Consider the following 24,733-nt stretch of genomic DNA (forward strand, 5'->3'; position numbering starts at 1 on the left):
GCATAGAGAAGTGAAGTGACCTGCTCAAGGTCACACAGCAGACAAATGGCAGAGCTAGAACTAGAACTCAGGTCCTCTGACTCCCAGGCCCGTGCTCTTTCCACTAGCTCATGCCATTTCTCAATGAGCCCAATCACAGTCTATTGGGCTCTCATCCTTGACGGTAAGAAGTAAAGTTTCATTCATTTCTGAGAGTTTCATCCTGAATCAAAGTGACTCTGCAAATGTCTTTTTATGGTTTATTTGCCGAATCTGCAATACAGGGCTTTGCCTGGGTAGAAAGTTCATAAAGTAGAATGTCCCTAGCCCCTCTCTCCCAAGCAAGAGGTAATGGGTAAGAGGCACCCTGTCTGGGGAGCAAAGGTTGCAAGCAGCCCTGCACCATTTGCAGAGTGAGCGCCCTCGTGAAGGGCTTCAGGATGAGAGCACATGATCACGGGCACTGGGGTCTCCTTAAGTAACTCAGTGGCTCAATCCCAGCCTGCTCACAGCAGCATTGCTCTGAATCTGGGGCAGTCAGCTGGTTGGAGCAAAGAAATAGGGAGAAGCAAACAAATTTGTGCAGCTACCACAGGGAGCAAGCGGATCAGGGGGTAGTCACAGCTTGAAATAGATAGATCATCCTGTTTATAGGAGAGTGACTCAGGGCACCTCTGAAGATATCAATAAATCAATCCATTAGTGACATTTATTGAGTGCTTACTAAGAGCTTGGTAGAGTACAATACAGTACATATTCCCTGCCCATAATGAGCTTACAGTCTAGAGGCAGAGACAGGCATTAATATAAATAAACAATTTAAATTATGCAATTTAAAGATATGTATATAAGTTCTGACAGGTTGAGGGTGGGGCACATATAAAATGCCCAAAGGTCACAGATCCAAGTGACAACACAGAAAGGAGAAGGAGCCAGAGAAAAGAGGCTACATAGGGGAAGGCCTCTTGCAAAAAATGTGACCTTGGAGGAGATATCTTGTAGAGGTTCCTTTAAACTTGCTCCTGGCTTGCTTAATTGTATTTCAAGCACTCTTTGAACTGTGATGAAAATAACTGGTATATAAGTGCTTACTAGATGCCAAGCACTATACTAAGCACCAGGGTAGAGACAAGATAATCAGGTTGGACTGTTCCACCCAGAGCTCACAGTCAAAGGAGGAGGGAAAAAAAAAAGTGTTGAATCTTCACTTTGCAGATGAGAAATCCGAGGCACAGAGAAGTTTAAGTAACATAATAATAATAATGTTGGTATTTGTTAAGCGCTTACTATGTGCCGAGCACTGTTCTAAGCGCTGGGGTAGATACCGGGTAATCAGGTGGTCCCACGTGAGGCTAACAGTTAATCCCCATTTTACAGATGAGGTAACTGGGCACAGAGAAGTTAAGTGACTTGCCCACAGTCACACAGCTGACAAGTGGCAGAGCCGGCATTTGAACTCATGACCTCTGACTCCCAAGCCTGTGCTCTTTCCACTGAGCCACGCTGCTTCTCTAACAGGCCCAGGGTTAAACAGTGGCAGTGCTGGTGTTAGAATCCATGTCATCTAACTCCCCACGTCACATCTTTCCACAGGGCCACACCAGTGCTGTGGCCTTAAAGCAGGAAAGGCGACTAGATGTCTTTAAAAGCTGATGTCTCAGGGGGCACTTAGGTGCCAGTTCAAGTGCTGCTAAAATTCCTAACTGCCTTCTCCCTCATGCCCCTTTTCCCCATTTCCTTTTCAGCAATTTCAGCAATGTATTGTAAGACACTGAAACATGTGAATAGCATTTCCAACTCTTTCATTTTACCACGTTCATTTGTAAAGGCATGTGAAAATGCTAATATCCTAAATTCAAATGAATGTGAAGCTGGATAAGAGGAGTGGGAAAAGATCCTTACTTGAATTTGGGTTTAGGTAAAAGTCACTCAGGCAATCAGTTTCACTCATCACTTGCAGGATGGGCTTTGGAAAAACCTCTGCTTGGCTCTTTGAAGTGGGAGGTAAAAACTTTTTGGTTTCATTCAAGGACGGCTGAAATGGATCTAGGAGTCAGAGTGGGCCAAGGTATGGCTAAGATGCCTGAATGAATGGAAGAGTTAGGGTTTTATATTGACTATTTATTGGTCCGATCCTTTCAACACTGTTTTCTCCAATTCCGAGTTCTCAAGGAGAGCCATAAATGTCATTAAAAGGCTGGGAAGGGAGACCTGGGAAAATATATTCCATTGTGCCACATGTGTCTTCTCATTTGCCATGTTGCCTAGACTATAACAACAAGTGCCAGTATGGATGCAGCAGGCTGTGGTCTTGGGAGTGATAATTGTGTGCGTGCGTATGGTGGCGGGTAAAACACAACATGACCTAGTGGTTAGAGTACTTGGATTGATAGTGGATAGGGCCTCCGAGTCAGAAGAATCTGGGTTCTAATTCCTGTTCTGCCACTTGCCAGCTATGTGGGCAGAGCAAATCACTTAACCTCTCTGTGCCTCAGTTACGTCATATGTGAAATGGGGATTAAGACTGTGAGCTCTATGTGGGCCAGGGACTCTGCCCAACCGGTTATCTACCCCAGCACTTAGAACATTCATTCACTCTTTCAATCGTATTTATTGAGAGCTTACAGAGCACTGTACTAAGCACTTAGAAAGTACAATTCAGCAACAGATAGAGACAATCCCTACTCAACATTGGGCTCACAGTCTAGAAGGGGGAGACAGACAACAAAACAAAACAAGTAGACAGGCATAATGAGTGCATGGTACATAGTAAGCACTTAAAAAAATACGACAATTATTATTATTATCATTTGGGCGAGAAGCTGCACAGTGTAAGACTTCTTTAACTGCAACCCACACACTGGAAGGACTTGGTAAATGGAAGAACTGAGGTGCTTTTTAGTTTGGAGGAAAGACCAAGGCGACAGTGCTTGAATATTTCAGTTCAAGTATCTGAAAAACAATTATCCTGAGAGGGTGGCGGCCTGCTACTCCCAGAAAGCAGAGCAAATGAAAACAAACTGATGTGCTTTTAAAACACTCAGTCAACTTGCAGCCCCCTACCTTACCTCCATGATTTCCTATTACAACCCAGCCTGCACACTTCACTCCTCTAACATCAACCTACTCACTGTGCCTTGATCTCATCTATCTCGCCCCCAAAACCCTTGCCCATGTTCTCCTTCTGCCTGGAGCTCTCTTTCCCTTCACATTCAACAGTCTCCACTCTCCCTACCTTCAAAGCCTTATTAAAATCATACTTCCTCCAACAGGTCTTCCTGGACCAAGCCCTCATTTCCCCTACTCCCTCTCCCATCTATGTTGTCCATGCACTTGGATCTGTACCCACTAATCCCTTGATATTCACCCCACCAGCAGTAGTTACATACATATCCGTAATTTATTTTAGTGCCCATATCTGTCTCTAGACTATAAGCTCCTTATGGGCAGGGAATTCTGTGTACTGTACTCTCCCAAGCACATTGTTCAGTATTATTATTGTTATTACTCTGCACAGAGTAAATGCTCAGTAAATCAGTAGTATTGATTGTCAGGATCTGGCACTGTCCCGAAATCTGAAAGAAATGGATAGACAACAATTAAGCACTTCCTCAAAAGCTCTTCCTATTGTCAGCTCCAAGTTCCCTATACAATCTTTACACTGGACCTGGTATTCCCTCCCATATCCCGGCCTCTCTGATCCTCCTGTTTCCCTCTTCCTTGTAGAATGCCAACCCTTGCCAAGCTCTTCCTGACTAGGAAAGGTTCCAGGAAAGGGCAGAAGTAAGTGCCAAATAACTCACTGACCCCTAATGGAGGAACCATACACAGTCAACATTGGATGGATGTTAAATATATATTTATTTACTTTTTGGTCTGGCTCTCAACATAGTGTCATTTTTCAGTTCGTTGAACCTCTCTGTCTACTTTTCCTTCTATGCTTTTTGGCCTTTCCTGGTGTTTGTTTAGTCGGTGAGCTCTTGAAGAGAAGGGATGTGTTATCGGCTTTGCCCACCAAGCCAGGCCCAGTGCTCCACAGCAGTTGGTGTTTAATAAATACTATTTGATAATCATAGTTTGCCACCTGGAGCTTGGGGAACAGGTCACATGATTTCTTGGAGTCCCTCTTGGCCTTTCCAGTCTGAGGAATTCATGCAGCCACAGCTGCCCTGTTTAGCGCTCAGTGAAGAGGAAGTGTTTTCACCCGTATGGAGAGCATGGAGGTTGTGCTCTTGCAGAACGTGAGCCCTGAAGAAATGGCATCACAGCATCCTCGTTTGGGCCAACATCCCCACCCGGCAACATGGCTCCCTCCAGCCCCTCATCCCTGTGTTCTAGCCAGACAGATGCACATGGCCGGAAAAATGATCCAGATAATTCTCCAGTCGCACCGTGTTCAAATGGCATCACAAACGGACACATGGTAGCTGAACTGATTTTGATTTCTGTTGATTTGGTCAATTTTTACACATATAGAATTGTGGTACTTTTTAAGCACTTAGTAAGTGCCAAGCCCTGTACTGAGAGCTGGGGTAGATAGAAGATAAGCAGATCAGACATGCTCCCTGGGCCCACATGGGGTTCACAGTCTTAGGGGAGGGTGAACAGGTATTTGACTCCCATATAACAGATAAGGAAAGTAGGAACAGAGATATTAAGTGACTTGCCCAAGTTCACACAGCAGACAATCGCCAGAGCTGGAATTAGAACCCAGGTCCTCTGATACCCAGCCCTGAGCTCTTTCTGCTAGGTCATGCTGCTTCTCTAGGTACCATCATTATCTTGATTTCATGAGCACTCTATGCTCTTGGAAGATTGTGTCCATGGAAAATACTTCTGATCTAGATTACTTAGATTATTAACTCTCAGGATTATGTTTTTCTAGTTTATGCAGATTAATAGTAGGGATTGCTAAGGAAAGATTATTTGGGTGCAAATCCTTTGCATTTGCCAGTCATTTTGGAAAATAAGCACTTAGTACAGTGCTCTGCACACACTTAATAAATACCACTGATTGAGTGAAAATGTGTAGCAATTTAAACTTCTGAAACTTTACCAGTGAATACCAATGTGAGGGCTGAGTTTCCCCTAGCAGAAAACTAACAGACTGACCTATCAGCACAGCTAATACTTGGGACCTTGTGTCCCCCCAGCCTTGCCAATATCTGTTTGTTGACTGATGCAACAGTTTGCTAATTAAACAGTTCACAAGGGTGTTTGGAGCAGACCCTGTGGACATTTCACCAATTGAACAATTTATTGCTGTGATAGAAGGGGTTAGTTGGTGTTTATTAACTAACCTTCCTGACCTGTTTACTGACAAGTTTTGGTCCCTGACTTGACTTTCCGAAGCCTCCATCTGGGATTCACCCCAGTTTGGTTCCTGCTCTGTGGCTTGTTGTTTTAAGGCCAGACTTTAACTTTGCTGCAATTGCAGAAGGGGATGAAGTCATTCGATTCCTTGGCAAGGAGGCCATGGTAGAGTAATAATAATAATGATAATAATTGTGGCAAATGTTAAGTGCCAGGCACTGTACTAAGCGCTGAGGTAGATACAAGATAATCAGGTTGGCTATAGTCCCTGTCCCACTTGGGAATCACAATCTTTCTCCCCCTTTTACAGATGAGGTAACTGAAGCACAGAGAAATTAAGTGATTTTCCCAAGGTCACACAGCAGATAAGAGTAGTAGCTTGGCCTAGAGAATAGAGTATGGACCTGGAAGTCAGGACTGCGTTCTAATCCCAGCTCCACGTCTAATCCCAGCTCCACCACTTGTCTACTGTGTGATCTTGGGCAAGTCGCTTCACTTCTCTGTGTTTCGATTACCTCATCAGTAAAATGGGGATTAAGACTGTGAACCTCATGTGGGACAGGGACTGTGTCCAACCTAACAACACTGTATCTACCCCAGCACTTAGTACAATCCTGGCACATAGTAAGTGCTTAGCAAATATTTTTTTTAAAAGTGGTGGAGCCAGAATTAGAACCCAGGTCCTCTGACTCCCTGGCCTGTGCTCTTTCCACTAGGCCAAGCTGCTTCAAGCCGGGTCCACAAGCTTTGTTGCCGTGGCTTTTCTACACAAGAAGATGGTGCTTTAAAGCAAGGTTTCGGATTTGGGAAGAGGGCAAAACATGAGAACCCCTGGGACTCGGTTTCTCAATCCAGGATGAATATACTGTCTTCCCAGGCTTGGCCTTGCAGGAAGGGAAGCCTGATGCATTTCCCCAGACCAACTCCCCTGTGCACCACTTGTGTCCTCTGCAGAATTCCCCACCCCACCTCCGGGCCCTGGGCGTGTACAGAGGGCTCTGGTTCTTGAATCCTCAAATCCTTGGGTCTCCTAGTGCTGATGAGCAGTCAGGACACTGTGGTGGAGAAAGGGTTTGAAGGACTGTCAGGGAATCATAATACTAATAATTGTGATATTTGTTAAGATCTTACTATGTGCCAAGCATTGAGCTAAACACTGAGATAGATTCCAGATAATCAGGTTGGAGACACTCCCTCACCCACACAAGGCTCAGAGTTAAAAGAGAAGGACAAGTATGGAATCCCCATTTTACAGATGAAAAACTCAGGGCAGAGAAGTTAGATGATTTGGCTAAGGTCACACAGCAGGTAAGTGGCAGAGCCAGAAGTAGAACCCAAGTCCCCTTACTCCCAGTCCCAGGGTCTCTCCGTGAGGCCCCACTACTTCACCAAGTGCCATTCCAGGGCACAGTGATCTCTATTCCACCCACCTCCCATCCCACCTCACCCACTGCCTAGGAGAGCTGTTCAACTAGAACTAATTGGCCATTCCTAAAGTGCAATTTGCAGGGATATTAATCTCACTGACAGGTGTGGAAAATCTAACCCACTCCATAGACACCGAATCTAACCAGGACACACAGAGTATAAATTGGGTTTTAGCAGGTGGCACCCGTGGCCAGCGGTAGCAATCCCCCACGCTCTCCCTGGAGGCGCCAGGAAGAGAGGCATCCCAGCTACAGTCCCCAAATTAGAAGGCTAGCCCCATATCGTTTTGCACTGACATTTAGGATCTAATGCAAAGCAGTTGAAAGGATGACTTTCATTACCAGGGGTTGGGGAGTCTTTTTGTCCTGCATCTTATCACCCATCAACATTTTTTCTGGTGAGTTTTAGCATGGCACTCATTTTCTATGCCCCCGCCCTGTGGAAGAAATATGGGAACGGGGGCATTTCTCTTCCATCCAGGATAATTTTGAAGTTGAGACTCTTCTGTTTGTGTGCTGTTTTGTTATTGTGTGGGAGAATGGGGAGGAGAGAGAGACAGAATCAGAGAAAGAGAGAGAAAGAGAGAGAGAATGTGTGCATACAAGTAGCCAAGGTCTTTAGCCTTCTGCTGTCTGGACCCAAATGGTACTGTCACAAATTTGAGTTCAGCAGGACATTTTCAACAGCCTGAAAGATTCTGTTAAAAACTGCCTACAACTAGAGGAGGAAATTTGTATTTCCTGTTTAAATTAGAAGGGACTTTCACAATACAAGAATAAAAGACAGGGCTTACCCCAAAGACATGCATCTGTTTTATATAAAAATAAATGCATTATAAGTGTGAGAAATTGCTTGAAGATGGCCATGAGATTGAGAATATGCTGTGTATTTACTTTATAGTCAACTGAGGTTTCCTTTTCCAGTAAGGTTAAGAACCTCAAGAATTTTTATGGGTTGCTCTCACAGAAGGATGTTAAGTGCCATTGTGAATGTGAGATTTGGGTAGGGGAGTGGGCAGGGGGCTTTTCTTTCACTTCCCAAATATGGATATATCAAGAGGCGTTCCAGTTCTGGTCCTTTTTTAGCAATAGAAAATCGAATTAAACAGAAGTTCTTAGAAATTATCCTATTTTCTTTGAAATACTGGACTTCTCCCAATCGTTGACTGGTTCATGGTGAGCTCTCCATGTTCTTTTCAAAGGCCTTGTTTCTGTTTCTTCCTGGAAGCCACCAGGCATGGCCAGAGGATGGATTTCCCTGGGGCCCTGGGACTAGATGTTGCTGGGAGCTGAGACCCAGGAGACGATGTGAGCAGTTCCGGAGCAGTGGCTGGAAGTCAGGAGGGCCGGTCCGTGCCTGGGGGTGGGCGGTCTGCACACATGGGCACGGTGGCTGACACAAGCTGAGTTTTCCTTAGCGTGGACAGGTCTACCGATGATGCAGTCCCTGCCACAGTTCCAGAGAGCACAGTGTCTTGGTGTCATGAGTGTACCCAGACCTTGAAGCAGCCCAGTCATGGGAGTCAAGAGACCTAGGTTCTAATCCCAGCTCTGCCACTCACCTACTGTGTGATCTTGGGCAAGTTACTTACCTTCCCTGGGCTTCAGTTTCCTTGTCTGTAAAATGGGGATTCAATACCTGTTCTTCCCTCTTAGACTGAGAGCCTCATGTGGGACACGGGTTGTGGCCAACTCGATTATCTTGCCTCTTCTCTGGTGCTTAGTACAGTTCTTGGCATAATGTGGCACAAATACCACAGCGATGATTATTATGGGTGCTCGATCTCAATAGCTGGATTGTCGGAGAAAGAGCCTTGCAGCACGCTCAAATGTTACCAATCCTCAGTAGCTGTTTTGAGGATCAGGGCCTATGGCCCCACAGCCACTTGCCCCCCAAGTAACCATTTTATCTCTGCAGATTCTGCTTTTCTCTGTGGTCCCAGCTATTACATCACCCTGTCCCAATTGGTGCAAATAATCTTGAAGGAAAAGGAAGGAGAGCAGGTATCTGATCCCCATTTTACAGATGAGGAAACTGAGTCACAGAGAGGCTGTGTCTCATAGCAGACCAGGGATAGAGCTGGGACTAGAATCCAGGTGTCCTGACTCCCAGCCTCGAGCTCTTTCTAGTAGGCCTTGTTACCCACTGACCACTGACTGCTCTATGGGTCTGGCAGCATGCCCGACTAGGAGCATATGGGAATGGTGCACAGGATGAGGAAACTGACACCACCCCCTTTCCAAATGCCCCAAATCCATTTTGAAAAATTTAGTCACACAAAAGATGTCTGTCTTTGGTTTTCTCTCTGTGAAGCTTTGCTTCCTCTCAAATAAAAGGTTTTGTTATGCTACAGTGGTCATATAATCAGAAAAACTACCCCGCTGGTAGAAGTCCTGGTGGTCTAACCAACAGAACCTGGGGCCATTAGCCAGGAGAACTGGGTTCAAGTCCCAGCTCTGCCGCTGGCCGGTTGGTTGACTTTGGACAAGTCACTGAACCTCTCTGTGCTTCAGTTTCCTCATCTGTAAAGTGGGGCTAAGATCTAGCTCTCCTTTCCTAGTGGTCTGTGGGACAGGGCCTGGGACCAACCTTGTCTTGACCCCAGCACTTGGCACATAGTGAGCCCTTAATAAATACCACAATTATGTTATCAGGCCCAGGAAATTCTTTGGAAAGCCTTTCCAACTAAAATGGCATCTCTTTTCCTCCTTCCCTGCATCCTCTGGTTTAAGCTTTGGGTCTGGGAATAATTGATGATGATAATGGCCCGGTTCCGGGACTGGAACACTGATACTCAGTTTCTCATTGCTGGCCAAGAGAGTGGGGGAGGGGGAGGAGTCCAAGTGAGTAATTACCCTAACCCTAACCCACCGCCTTCAACTCCAAGAGTCAAAGGAACTGACTGACAGCCAGGGGGACATCCCCTCCCCCGCACCAGCCAGACCAATGAAGATGGATGGCCCCATCCTCCCAGAGGGCAAATGGGTGCCCTCTGCTGAGGACCCAAATGTGCTCCTGACTCCAGGGTCCCTGCCACTGTTGTCTTTTCCTTGGGGGAGGAGAGGAGTGTTCAAAGGGCAGTGTTTCCGTGGGGGCTTCCTGGCTGACCACTGAGCATTGCTCAGCCCCCAGTAAGAGCCCTGTCTGTGGGTCAGGTGGAGGTCACTGTAAACTAACCCAACACCTCTTCCTTCAGAGAGCCCCATGAGAGGGGCGGATGGCGGTGGGGAGGGGGAGGTGAAGCAAAGCTCTTGGTCCAATCCCAGAGGCTGCCAGGAGGCAAACAGAGATTCTCTCCAGCCCCAGAGATTCTCTTCAGTCCCGTAGCCCTCCCCGTTTCCATTGCAAACACCTTCGGTCAGGGCCTCCAACAGCCAAAGAGCCCCTTCCAAATGCACGGTGCCCATAGGTTTCCTCTCCGCAACTCTTCGCCTCACTTGTTCCTGCTACATCTTTAAAGTCTCCAGAGAAAAGCTTGTTTTTAACAAGGAAATGCAAATTTTTTAAAGGTTATGAACAAATGCATTTCTGCACCTCTCTTGTTCTCATATATGTATTTTAATCAATTCATGATCTGAAATAGCCAGCTGCCTTGTTGCTGGGTGCCCACGCCCAGGCTAAGCTCTCAACCAAAGTGGAATAATAATAATAATAATGATAATAATGATGGTAATGATAAAAATAACTGTGGTATTTGTTAAGTGCTTTACTATGTCCAGTGCACTGTACTAAGCAAATGGGGTAGATACAAGGTTATTGAGATGGACACGGTACCTGTCCCACACAGGGCTCACAGTCTTAATCCTCATTTTACAGATGAGGTAAATGAGGTACAAAGAAGTTAAGTGACTTGCCAAAGTTCACATAGCAGACAAGTGGCGAAGCTGGAATTAGAACCCAGTTCTTTCTGACTCCCAGGCCCAAACTCTATCCAGTAGGCTGTGCTGCTTCTACATGATTGATTATTGTCAAAATTTCCCAAAATCCGCTGAACATCTCTTTAAGGTAACAGTAATAATAATAATAATACTAATAATGGTATTTGTTAAGCACTCACTACGCACTAAGCCCAGTACTTATGTATATATCTATAATTTATTTAATTTATTGCCCATCTCCTGCTTCTAGACTGGCAGGGAACATGTTTACCCTCTCTTTTGTATTGAAATCTCCCATGTGCTTAGTACAGTGCTTTGCATGCAGTAAGCACTCAATAAATACCAGTGATGATGATAATCAGATTGGATAAATAGGCCGATGAGTAGAGAGTGTTTGCCCGTCATCTCAATAGCAGCAACAGTGCTTACTTAGTGCCTCCTGGGTGCAGAGCACTACACTAAACACTTGGGAGGATGCAAGAGAAGCATTAAATGCATTCCCTGACCACTCAAACTGGGGAGAGAGAAATTTTGTCTCACTTAGAATGACCATTTCAGAATTCTCATGTGCTGAAGCAAGAATCTTGTTTTTGTCTATCCTATTTCTGCTTGGAACCTCTTGTTGAAAGAAAATTGCAGCATGCCATTAAAGCAGAGGGTAGCTTGTAGTGTTTCTCTCCATCGATGGATTGGTTCAAGTCTGCAGCAGAAAAAAGAGGAAAACACAGAGAGTGGAGGGAATCTTTAATTTTAAAAGTACATCCACTGGAGTTCAAAGCCTGCAAAAGGGTATGATGCCCACTTTTCTAATTTTACCAAATATCAAGCATCTGGTGTGGACTGGTTTGTGGTCCTGGGAGCAAGAGGAAGTACAATACTCAGAGATGAAAAGACCAAAAAAGCTCACTGACCTGTCTAAAAATAACTTTGTGTTTTTCACCAGTTAATATCAGCTGGAGGTATGATTAAACGGTAGTTGTGGAGGAAGAGACAATAATTAAGTGTGACTGTTTCCTCTCAGAGCCCAGTCCCAGTTGGTGAAAGTTAAGTATTGTCATTCAGATAAGACCCCCCCGAAAGCAATTTTCCTGCCTATCCACTCAGCCCTTCTGCAAAATGTCTTCTCAGGGTGCTGAGCTGTGGACAGACGCAGTCCAGACCCAGCCACGGTTGGGGCTGCGGGGAGGGGCTCCGAGGCTGCTAAGGAGCCGGCTGGCCTGCTGCCCAATGGGTGGTAGTCAGAGCCCCAGCCCATTCGAGCATTGACCACCCAACTCGGCCTCTCTTAAGTGTATGTACTTGTGTGTGTGGCAGAATGCAAACTTGGAACTGCACTGCAGGAATGTGGGTGTGTGGACTGGCTGTGGGATGGCTAAACAATCAGTCAGCGGTATTTACTGAGCTCCTAGTGTTTGCAGAGCACTGGACTAAATGCTTGGGAGAATACAGTACAACAGAGGTGGTAGACATATTTCCTGTCCACAGGGAGCTTACAGTCTAGAAGGGGAGACAGACAAAATAAATTACAAATAAGTACATAAGTGCTGCAGGGCTGAGGGTGGGGTGAGTATCTTAAAGCGTACAGATTCAAGTAAGTGCATTGAGGGCTTAGTTGGGGAAGCCCTCTTGGAAGAGATGTGATTTTAATGAGGTTTTGAAAATGGGGCGAGTGGTAGTCTGCCGTACATGGAGGGGAAGGGAGTTCCAGGCCAGAGGGAGGACATGGGTGAGGGGTTGGCGGGTGAGATAGATCAGGCAGAGGTACAGGTACAGGTAAGATAGGAAGCTGATTGAGTGTTTTGAAGCCCATGGTAAAGAGTTTCTGTTTGAATCATAGGTGGTTGGGCAACCATTGGTGGTTCTTGAGGAGTGGGGAAACACGGAGAGAATGGTTTTTTGAAAATTGATCCAGTCAACAGAGTGAAGTATTGCCTGGAGTGGACAAGAGGCAGAAGGCAGGGAAGTGAGCAAGGAGGCTGATGCAGTAGTCAAAGGTAAGATAGGATAAGTGCCTGAATCAACGTGGTGACTGTTTAGGTGTAGAGGAAAGGGTGGATTTTAGTCCCCTGACAGTTGACTCAGAGCTCACCTTCCTCTTGTAGCTCAGTGTGATCAGGGAATGTGTCTGTTAATATTGCCATGTAGTACTCTCCCAAGTGCTTAGCTCAGTGCCCTACACACAGTAAGCACTTAATAAATATGATTGATTGGTACAGATTGCAGAAACCAGGCATCCATTCAAGAGGAGGCTCTTCTCCAGATCTTTGTTAGGTCTTTGTTAGGCGCTTACTATGTGCCAAGCACTGGGTTAAGCACCAGGGCAGATACATAATAATCCAGTCACTCTTAGGCCCTGCCGGACCTAGGCTTCTCGGTGAACTCATTCGCTCTCACGGCTTTGACTACCATCTCTATGCAGATGACACGCAGATCTACATCTCCGCCCCTGTCCTCTCCCCCTCCCTTCAGGCTCGCATCTCCTCCTGCCTCCAGGATGTCTCCACCTGGATATCGGCCCGCTACCTAAAACTCAACATGAGCAAGACTGAGCTCCTCATCTTCCCTCCCAAACCCGGTCCTCTCCCAGACTTCCCTATCACTGTGGATGGCACTACCATCCTTCCCGTCTCTCAGGCCCACGATCTCGGTGTCATCCTTGACTCCTCTCTCTCGTTCACCCCACACATCCTATCCGTTACCAAGACCTGCCGGTTTTACCTTTACAATATTGCCAAGAGCCGCCCTTTCCTCTCCACCCAAACGGCTACCTTACTGCTACGGGCTCTCGTTATATCCCGGCTAGACTACTGTGTCAGCCTTCTCTCTGACCTCCCTTCCTCCTCTCTCGCCCCGCTCCAGTCTATTCTTTGCTCCGCTGCCCGGCTCATCTTCCTGCAGAAACGATCTGGGCATGTCACTCCCCTTCTTAAACAACTCCAGTGGTTGCCTATCAACCTCCGCTCCAAACAAAAACTCCTCACTCTAGGCTTCAAGGCTCTACATCACCTTGCCCCTTCCTACCTCTCCTCCCTACTCTCTTTCTACCGCCCACCCAGCACGCTCTGCTCCTCCGCCGCCCACCTCCTCACCGTCCCTCGGTCTCGCCCATCCCACCGTCGACCCCCAGGCCACGTCCTCCCGCGGTCCTGGAACGCCCTCCCTCCTCACCTCCGCCAAACTGATTCTCTTCCCCTCTTCAAAACCCTACTTAAAACTCACCTCCTCCAAGAGGCCTTCCCAGACTGAGCTCCTCTTCCCCCTCTACTCCCTCTACAGCCCCCCCTTCACCTCTCCGCAGCTTCACACTCTTTTCCCCCCATTTCCTTCTGCTCCTCCCCCGTCCCTTCCCATCCCCTCAGCACTGTACTCGTCCGCTCAACTGTATATATTTTCATTACCCTATTTATTTTGTTAATGAAATGTACATCGCCTCGATTCTATTTAGTTGCCATTGTTTTTACGAGATGTTCTTCCCCTTGACTCTATTTATTGCCATTGTTCTTGTCTGTCCGTCTCCCCCGATTAGACTGTAAGCCCGTCAAACGGCAGGGACTGTCTCTATCTGTTGCCGACTTGTTCATTCCAAGCGCTTAGTACAGTGCTCTGAACATAGTAAGCGCTCAATAAATACTATTGAATGAATGAATGAGGTATTGAATCCCCATTTTACAAATGAGGAAACTCTTCACCTGCTCCCCTGCAGCTCACACTCTTTGCTCCTCCCAGTCTGTCTTTCTCTCCACATCTTGTTCTCTGTGCTCCTAGCTCCAATCCTTCATTTGTGTTGTTCCCCTAGTCTGGAACAGTGCTTTGATCAATTTATTTTTGGTGCCCTCAATAATGTATTCCATCTTAATCCTGGCTGCTTTAGTTGCATGCTCTATGACTTTGGGACAGTCACATCATTCTTGTGCCTCAGTTTCCTTATCTGTAAAATAGGGGTTAAATACCTGTTCTCCCTCCCCATTAGAGTGTGAGCCCCATGTGGGACAAGGACTGTGCCCAACCTGAATACCTTGCATCTACCCAGTTCTTAGTACAGTATTTAGCACCTAGTCAGCGCTTAACAAATACCACAATTATGATTATGATGATGTTGAAAATGAGTTTGATCCCTGGTGGGTAATGATTATGATCACAAGTATGATTATGATGATGTTGAAGATGAGTATAAATATCATGATAGAGTTTTGTTTTTATTTTTTATATTTGTTAAGCACTTACTGTGTGCCAGGCACTATACTAAGTGCTGGGATAGATACAAATAATTGTGGCTCTATTCACTAGGGCATGCTGCTTCTTATGTCTTGCTTCTTGTTGTATACTTGTTCTTCCTCCTGCTTCCAATATTTGTAAATCATTTTTGTCCATCTTTTTCCCCATTAAACTGTAAGCTCCATTAGGGCATGGAACATGTACTTGCCTCTGCGTTACGCTCCAAAGTACTTAGTATGGTGTTTACCACTCAGTAGATATTCAATCATACCTGTTAACCAATTTTTTTATTAGAATTTGTTAAGTACTTACTATATTCCAGGCACTGTGCTAAGATCTGAGGTAAATGCAGATACTCTGATTGGACATGGTCCCTCCCCCTCATGAGGCTCATAGTTTTAATCCACATTTTAGAGGTGAGGAAACTGAGATACAGTGGTGGACCCGGAATTAGAATCCAAGTCTTCCAGGCTCGGGTTCTTTCCACTAGGCCATACTGCTTCTCAGCGTGTTTGATTGAAAACAAAATGGGTGCCTGCTCATCAATAAAATAACCTGATTGTTGGGGTTGTGTGGAGCTGTGCTTCTCCCATCCTCCCTCCACTGTCTAGACCTGCCTTGTATTGGTGAAGTCCAGTCAACAAGAGCCGGCTTCTTCAAAGAAGCAGTCCCCTCACCTCACTGGATCTTGTGTCTTTATTATGAACAAAGTGAGACTCCGCCATCAGCTGTCATGATCATCATGGCATCAGTGAGACTTAGTTTGCCATGAGCTATATATAATACCTATGTAGATCATAAGTGTAATTGTCAAGTAGTTTTTGGAAGAGCGAACTTTTAATTACAAGAGAAAATCTAATAATTTGTAGATCTACTAGCCCAGTAATCTCATATGAATATTGGTGAAAATGACTATGATTTCATCTCCAGTTTGCAGCTTATTGAAATAGAAACTGGGTCAATAGGCCTCTTGACAAGAAGTGGGGATGAGGAAAGACTTAGAAAGACTGGGAAGACTTCCTCACCAAGGGGGGGCTGTCTCTTTAATGCCAACAGATGGGCTTCCCAAATTCCCTGCATCTGTACTACTGGGCTTGTGTCTCTCCAGAGCTTAGCAGAATCCCTGTGGGTAGATTTTCCAGGTTTACCGGACAGAATTCCTTTGGGCCAAGCCGGAAACACGGGGCTGCTGAATTCCGACAACATTAAAGGTAGGGCCCACCCCTACCTGTGGAAGTCTGAACATCCCAGATAAAAGCAGGAAAATACGGGCCTTTGAATGAGACCCAGTGGGAAAACAGCCTCTAGGCTAACAAAGCATTGTCTGTGGTATCTGTTTTTGCTGCCCAGCCGGGGGACAAATAAAGAGTGATTCTTTGCCGGTCATTAATGGGGCCAGGCATGGACTGGGGTTGTTCCTAAATGGGGGCTTTGTTTGATCCCTGGTGGGTAAGCCTCCTCACCTGTCATATCTATCATACATTTAATTCATCACGCTCCGTGCTCCAAAGCTACGTTGATAGTATCAGGGGAAGGGGGAGGGGTTATCTTCCAACTTTGAGCAATCAGAGAAGATTATGGCAAATAAGATTTGAGCAAAGGAAAATTTGCTGATTTGTGACTCCCTGCTGGACCTGTTTCCCTGCAAGCCAAAGATCCAGGTCCCGAGCTGTGCACTAACCAACTGTGCTGTTTATTTCTAGCCTTTGGATCTGAAATTAGTGCAGGGTGTTTGGGGGGCGGGCAGTGAAGAGGGATGGGAAGATGTGGAAGTTAGGGTCACTGCCTCCATATAGTTACAGAAATAACTCCCTTCTACCCACCTCTGCTCCCCTCACACAACACACACACACACACACACACACTTGCACAACAACACAACACTATAGAGAGCACACATTTTTTTTCTCTTTTTGCCTCTAGACTGTAAGATCACTGTTGGCAGAGAACAAGTCTACCTAATCTGTTATATTGTATTCTCCCAAGCTCTTAGTGCAGTGCTATGCACACAGTAAGTGCTCAGTAAATATGACTGGTTGATTGATTCTCTTAGCCCCAGTAGCTTTTTTTGTAATTTAATTTGTGAATATTCTTACTCACAGATATTACATGGCATAGTGGAATAGAGCACAGGCCTGGGAGTCAGAGGTCATAGGTTCTAATTCCAGCTCTGCTATTTTTCTGCTGTGTGACCTTGGGCAAGTCACTTCACTTCTCTGTGCCTCAGTTACCTCATCTGTAAAATGGGGACTGAGAGCCCCAATGGGACAGGGATTTTGTCCAACCCTAATATTGTGTATCTACCTCAGCACTTAGTACAGTGCCTGGCACATAGTAAAAGCCTAACAAATACCATAATTATCATTATTAGCCTTTGGTCTGGTTTTATACTAGAAAGTCCAGTTTTCAGATTATCTGGCCCCAGTCCAGTATGAATCCAGCACCAGAAGCCTTGGTGTCTGACATTTTCAGTGTCCCACTGCCCTCTGCCTCAGTTCCTGCCACCGAGGTCCCCAGCTCAGAAGCGGTGCTCTTGTGCACAGGGAACTGTGATGGTTGGGAGGAAGGAAGATTAATCCAGTGTCTCTGGAGCAGGTACAGGGTTGGTGGGAGGGGCAGAGGAGGAAGGATCAGTCTGGAGAACACTGTAGGTCCAGGGAAACTTTGCAAAATGTATTATCAGATATCTTTACACTACACTGTGCATCAGGTGAGGTGTAGGTGACCTCAGGGGGGGTGTCTGCATGCCCAGTGCCCACAAGAACTCAGTGACCACAGTCCTCTCAGAGGAGCAGGGGCATCAAGGTGACGGATCTTGGTCACCAAGGAGATGTTCTTCCAACAGAAGGCTGTCATGGTGGCATCCACCACTCCTGGGGCTGGCGGTCTGGCTCACCTGCAGTGCTCATTCCGCTGCACTCCCATCAGCAAAACAGCCAAAAGGGGTCTATTGCTCCATTCCCAAGGCAGCTTTGGTTTTGAGTGTAAGCAAGAGTTTGGCGAGGGCTATGAGGTGGGTGTCAGGGCAGAATATGTGAATCAATAGGCATTGGGCCATATCGACATCACAAAGGTGGTGTTGTAGTAGTAGTAGTAGAAGCAGCAGCAACATTTACTGAACACCCATTTGATGCAGTGTACTGTACTAGGCACTTGAGAAGTACAGAATAACAAATTGAAACAAGGAACTTCCATTCTAATGGGAGAGATAGATCTTACCATATGTACAACTGGCATAGTCAAAATGGAATGAGCAGACATATACATGAGAGGTAAGGAAAGTTGATAAGTTGATAAGTGCTAGAGTTGGCTGAAGGGATGGTAATGTTCAGAGTGTAGGTGTAGGTGCACGTACATGTCTCTGCTGAATCTGACATTATTGGCTGGAGCCAGCCAACCCACTGGTGCTGGCAACTCCATGTTCAGATGATGGAGGCCAACAGCTCCTGGTGGGTGGATTGCCAATCAATCAATCAAACAATCAATCAATCAGTGGAATGGATGCTGTTGCTGTTGCAGGGTCAGAAGGTTGGCACGGCCAGTCATTACCACTGCATCACACCGAAAACAAATGTGGGGACTACTTAATCCTGCTGTATGACAAAGCAGAGATAAGGTAAGTGTGTAGTTGAGGAAGCCAACAATGCAACCCAAAACCAAGAGGCTTGTGGCCAGCTGGCCTCTGTCACTGTGACCTTGGGCCATTAGGACCAGCAGTGTGACACTTGATTCCATTAATAAATTAACCAGTCTGGAGGAAAACACCAGGCTTTAGGGGAGAGCCCTAGAGCCTTCTACTGATACATGAGCAGGGAGAGAGCTGTCCAGCTATTCCATTCATAATATTCCATTTGAATGGCTGGAAGCGATTGATTAAACCAAGGAAGACTACATTATCCTTCTGAAAGTTTCCATCACATTTATCTTACTCAGTAAGGTTGTGGCAAATCCTTACAGCTCAGATAAAACTCTCGTGGCCGGCTGTGATGAGGAAAGAAAGACAAGTTGCTAATGGCACGTGCCAAGCACGTAGATGGATGGTAAATCCCCTAATTCAGTCTATTCTCTGGCTGCCAGCCAAGCTAAATATTTCTGCGGGATAAAAATGCACTCTTGCATGCTGCACTCTTAATGGGAAGTCTAATTCTGACAGGCACATGGTGGGGGGTGAGGAGGTTCCCCCCAGGATGAAAGTGGGACACTGAAGTTTGCCCAAAATAGTGTGTGTGTTTGGGTGCCGAGCTGGGTGTTGGTTGATGCTACTTAGTTCTTATCTGTTTCTAATAAATAGGGGCTTTGTGGTCCATGATTGGATTAATTTATTGATCACTGAAGGAAAAGATAAAGCAAGTTGGGAAATGTGTTTAGTGTCCTGTTCCTCTCTCCACTCCTCCCTCTTCCTCCTCTTCTTTATGGGGACATCATGTCCGGGGCGGGGGAGATCTGGAAGATTCCCGGTTGACCACCTTCTCAAGTCTGCTAGGTGCTCTGTCGATAAACCCATTTGCAAAGGCTTTACCCTTTGGTTGATCTGGCCGCAGCATATGGACTGGGGGATCTTGAACCACATGCCGCTTACGGTTAATTGAAATGACTAATGGAGGTGTTAGTTTCTTCAAGGCTAATTGAAGGATGCCATTAATAGAAGATTAGAATTGGATAAACCAGTCAGTCACTCCCCTCTATTTATGGCTGATTTATTCTCAAAGTGGGCTCTCCTAAAGTTTAGAAGGTCACTACTCCAGCATAATTTTGCTTCAAATGAAAGCAATCATTTTTGTGCTCTGACATGAGTATGACTTCTCCTTTGCTCAGACTGAATAGTCTGAGAAGCATTGTGTCCTAGTGAAAGGCATATGGGCCTGGGGGTCAGAGAACCTGGGTTCTAGTCTCAGCTCTGCCACATGCCTACTGTGTGACTTTGGGCAAGTCACTTAACGGCTCAGTGGAAAGAGCACGGGCTTTGGAGTCAGAGATCGTGGGTTCGAATCCCAGCTCTGCCGCTTGTCAGTTGTGTGACTGTGGGCGAGTCACTTAACTTCTCTGTGCCTGTTACCTCATCTGTAAAATGGGGGTGAAGACTGTGAGCCCCATGTGGGACAACCTGATTCCCTTGTGTCTACCCCAGCGTTTAGAACAGTGCTCTGTACATAGTAAGCGCTTAACAAATACCAACATTATTACTTAACTTCTCTGTGCCTCAGTTACTTCATTTGTAAAATGGGGATTAAAACTGTGAACCCCTTGTGAGAGAGGGACTATGTCCAAACCGATTAACTTGTATCTACCCCAGTGCTTAGAACAATGCTTGGCACATAGTAACTGCTTAACAAATACCATAATTATCATTATTATTATTATTTTCATATTTGGAGCCTTGCTGCTCCAGGACTTGGCCCCACTGGCTTATAATGCAGAGCCCACACCCAGACTTGGAGGGAACACTGACAAGCAACATGCTTAATGGAAAGAGCACAGGACTGGAAGTCAGAGGACCTGAGTTCTAATCCCAGCTCCACCACTTGTCTGATATGTGGTCTTGAGCAAGTCACTTAACTTTTCTGGGCCTCAGATCCCTCATCTGCAAAATAAAGATTAAGACTGTGAGCTTTGTGGGTCATGGACTGCATCCAACCTGATTAGCTTGTATCTGCCTCAGTTCTTAGATCAGTGCCTGGCACACAATAAGTACTTACAAATAAAAACTATCTCAAGCCTCAGTGCCAGTTCTCAAAGAGCTAGAGTCCCCATGGCCAAGCCTGGGAGGTACTGCGATTCTTGAAATGCCACTGACAGGCACAAGTGTCCGTCTGGTTATCCGCGTTGGGAATTCTCATCTTCTAAGACCATGCAGAGAGGTCTGGCCACCCTGGAGCACTGCTTGATGGAACTTGAAATCATAACAAAAACCCAGCAGATCAAGTCAGGAATTAACCCTGCTATGGCCCCTGGACAGTCACCTCCTTGTACAGCAGACTTGCTTTCTCATTCGATAGTGAATATGGGGGACTTCATCCCAAGTCGAGCATCACTGTATAGTGGAGGTACAGAAAGAAAGAGTCTACAGAAATCCAAAGGTCTGTGGTTATTTACAGAACAAAAACTAGTTGCCAGAATCAGCACTTCTCTTATTAAGTGGCCAAAAGGTTTGGTTGTTGTATGACTCTCTTGCTCAGGGCTTTTGGCCTGGGCCCAACACTAGTGACCAGAAATTCATTCTCAACTTCTCAATGGAGGAAGGCAATGTGGCCTGGTAGAAAGAGCACAGGCCTGGGAGTCAGAGGACCTGGGTTCTAATTCTAGCTCTGCCACTTATTTGCTTTGTGACCTTGGGCAAGTCACTTAACTTCTTTGGGCCTCGGTTACCTCACCTGTCAAATGGGGATTAAGTCATCCTTCCTCTGACTATGAGCCCTATGTGGGACAGTGACTGTATCTTGTATTATCTTGTATTTACCCCGGCCTTCAGAATAATGCTTGACATAAACTTGTTATGGGCAGGAAATGTGTTTGCTAATTCTCTTGTATTCTCCCAACAATTTAGTACTATGCTCTGCACATAGCCAGTGCTCAGTAAATACCATTGATTAATTGATACCAAGTGCTTAAAAATACTTTAAAAAACAAACAAAAAGAAGTCTGAGCTGCTGCTGATGAGAATGAGAGGCTGCCTTTTCCGGACTGGCTGACTTCCTCTCTGAGGAAAAGGGGTTAGAGGGGAGGGCGAAGGATTGGAGCCTGGGCAGTGCCTTCCACCAGGAAGTTTGGGGGTTGGTGGGTTCTGAATCCCCCTTCCTGTCACTGAATGGGAAGGACAAGGATGACTTCTCTGCCCAAGAGACTGTCTCATGAAGGACAGACACTCTTCTGAAGCTGATTTTTTTTATGGTATTTGTTAAGTGCCAGGCACTGTACTCAGCACTGGGGTAGATACAAGGTAATCAGGTTGGACACAGTTCCTGTCCCACATGGGGCTCCTGGTTTTAATCCCCATTTTACATATGAGGTAACTGAATCACAGAGAAGTGAATAGACTTGCCCAAAGTCACACAGCAATTAAGTGGCAGAGCTGGGATTAGAATCCAGTCCTTCTTACTCCCAGGCCCCTGCTCTATCCACTAGGCCACTCTGTTTTCTCATTGCTTTGATCTGCTTCACTCATCTTCTTGCTTCAAGGGTCTTAGTTCTGGACAACAACTGGGGAAACTCCAGGCTTACAGAAGATCCATAATAATAATTGTGATATCTGTGAAGCATTTACTAAGTTTAAAGCACTGTGTCAAGCATCGGGATAGACATAATATAAGCATGTCATAAACAGTCCCAGTCTAAAAAAGCAGGAGATCTGGTATCTTATCCCTCTTTTACTCGTGAAGAAACTGAGGCACAGAGAAAGTAAGTGCTTTGCCCAAGATTACACAGCAGGCGAGTAGCAGAGCCAGGATTAGACCTAGATTTCCTGAGCCCCAGACCTGTGCTCTTTCCACTAGGCCTCCCTGATTCTCCAAGGAAGACAAACACCCCTTCTCTTTCTCCACTAGCACTTAGGTGAATGAAAACAAAAAGATTGGTGAAAAAAGACTGATAGCTAGGACTTTTGGCCAGAAAAGATGTTTTTGTTCCTCTGCATCCCCAGCTCATTAATAAATGCCAAGCTGGATTTAAGGTTTGCCATTTTGGAGTTCTTCACATAGTTGTTCCGCCTCCTGTTGCCTCCACAGTGCTCTATGGGTGAGCTTCTAAGAGTTTATATTGTCAGCCCAGAAGAAATGGAAAAAAAAGTGGTGGGGTGAATGGAGAGTTTCACTGAAGAGAAGGGATGGTTTTAATACTCTTCCCACGCTGACTTCCAGGGAGCTTTGAAGGAGGTTGTAGCAGGCAGGCAGGCCTCTGAGCAACACACCCTCCGGAAGATGTGGCCTGCTTTGTATGCAGATTTGTCTGCTGGGCATTGTGCAGGGGAAGTGGCTATCTTAAAGGATCAGAGCTGGGAACCTTAGGTCTTTCTGACACCTGGCCAGCAGGAGACTATTGGCACTTGACTTTTTTGGGGGGTGGGAGGGGTGTGTGAGAGTGTGTTTATGTGTGTCTGTTCACTTGGCTTCAAAAGTAGCTCTTGACTTTCCTTCAGGGTTTTGCGGGTAAAGAGAATGTGTGACCAGCCTGCCCACACAGTTTTCATACCTGAGTTTTTATTTTCCTAAAAATGGTTGTGAAGAGAGATGATCCCCAGACGTCCCCACCAACCCCAACCACTTCTAGCACCCCCCTTCCCCAAATACACACACCTCAATTATTAAACTGTTCCCTGAACTCCATTCCTCTCCTGTTTCTATTTACTGTCCTATCTGGAGACATGTTATTAAGTGCTGTCAGGCCTGGGCTCTATGTAAATAATGTTTTCTATTGGTCATGGTTTGGTGTGCTCAAAAAAGCAGGGTGGGGAAAGAGCAAAAGTCACAAAACTCAGTGACTGATGACATGAAAACTCCTTGTTAAGGGTAGTTCCAATAGTGTATAGGTATGACTGAAATTATAGAACAGGAAATGACTCCTGGAAGAAGTGGAGGGTTGGATGTTTCTGCATCTGACTAATGTGTTTATCCTAACGGAATTCAGTCAAACATACCCAGAAAATAACAAATGCACAGAACCTAAAATTATATCCAGTGTAGTCAATTCCACTTTTACCTTAGATTTTTTTTCTGGAGCACTACCCCTGCATATGTGCTACGTTCTTCAAACTTGTAAGAGACTAAATATGTGGTAGCAGCAGGGCATAGGAAGAAATATTTATTGAAGAAATGAACTGTTCATACTGTAATCTGGATATGTGGTTTCAAGAGTTCAGTGCAGTGTTTTGCATATAGTAAATGCTCAATAAATACGATTGAATAAGTGAATGAATTTTATTGACTCAAATGTGAAACGTTTTAGTCATCTGCTGTGTGTCTTTCAGCATTGTGGTTTGGGGGGGGATGTGGGGGGTGGGGTGTGTGTGTGTGTGTGAGTGTGTGTGTGTGTGTGTCCTTTTATCAATAAAACTTCTTTTGGAGTTGGTCCTTTCTCAGATGACTGATTGCCAGCTGAAATGAAATATAGAAAAATGTTAGAAAATGTTTCCTGGGCAACAGAATTTTGGTTTATAATTCAGAAGTCTATTGTTCAAGGAGATGATGAGTTCTGCAATTTAAAATAATCTGTCTTGAGCTTTTGTTTTCCATTTCTGTCATTTAGTTCAGGGAAAGGACTGTTACAGGCATCAAGAGGGCATCATTGACAAAGTAGACTACCCAAAGCCTTTCTACATTCTTATATACATGGATTATATCTATCTAGATCTAGATAGAAAGGTAGATCTCAATTGATTGTATTTATTGAGTGCTTATTGAGTGCCTATTGTGTGCGGAGTATCTTATGAAGTTATAGAGAGAGTACCACAAAAGCAAGGCACCAATCCTTGACAGTCTGGAGGAGGCTGAGTCCTGTATCATGGGCTTGGAAGAGCTTGTGGGAAGCCAAATATCTGGTGCCGGTCCTGTAGAGGTTTGAGATCTGATCCAGGAGGCAGACAGGCATAAATGATGTGCAAACAATAGGAGTAGGAGGGAGGACAAGAAAAGACCCGGGAGAAGTTCAAAAGGGTCGGAAGGGATTGGCTGAAGCGATAGCCACATGGACATTTGATTCCTTATTTGGATATGGGCAAACGCTATGGCTCTCCCCATCACACCCTGTGCTAGTGAGGGTGGTTAGGGGTCTTGGTTCAGGTAGTTCAGACGATACCCCGAAGTGTGAAGCCAGTCTGGAAGCAGGTCACTTTTAGAATGGCTTCCTGCTTCAGGTACAGAAAGCCACAAAATCAATTGACCCAAAAACTGAAGTAGATTCAGCAAACCAAAGACATTTCCATTTTGAAC

At 45.6% G+C, this 24,733-nt stretch overlaps 1 protein-coding gene across 1 annotated transcript in view; it reads left to right on the forward strand.

Annotated features, from left to right (window-relative positions):
* PRDM1 (PR/SET domain 1) overlaps window positions 1–24,733 on the forward strand; it is a 112,428-nt gene that overhangs the window by 52,517 nt on the left and 35,178 nt on the right. The gene's annotated exons all lie outside the window — the stretch shown is intronic.

This window comes from Ornithorhynchus anatinus, chromosome 19 (genome assembly GCF_004115215.2).
Source record: "Ornithorhynchus anatinus isolate Pmale09 chromosome 19, mOrnAna1.pri.v4, whole genome shotgun sequence".
NCBI lineage: Eukaryota > Metazoa > Chordata > Mammalia > Monotremata > Ornithorhynchidae > Ornithorhynchus > Ornithorhynchus anatinus.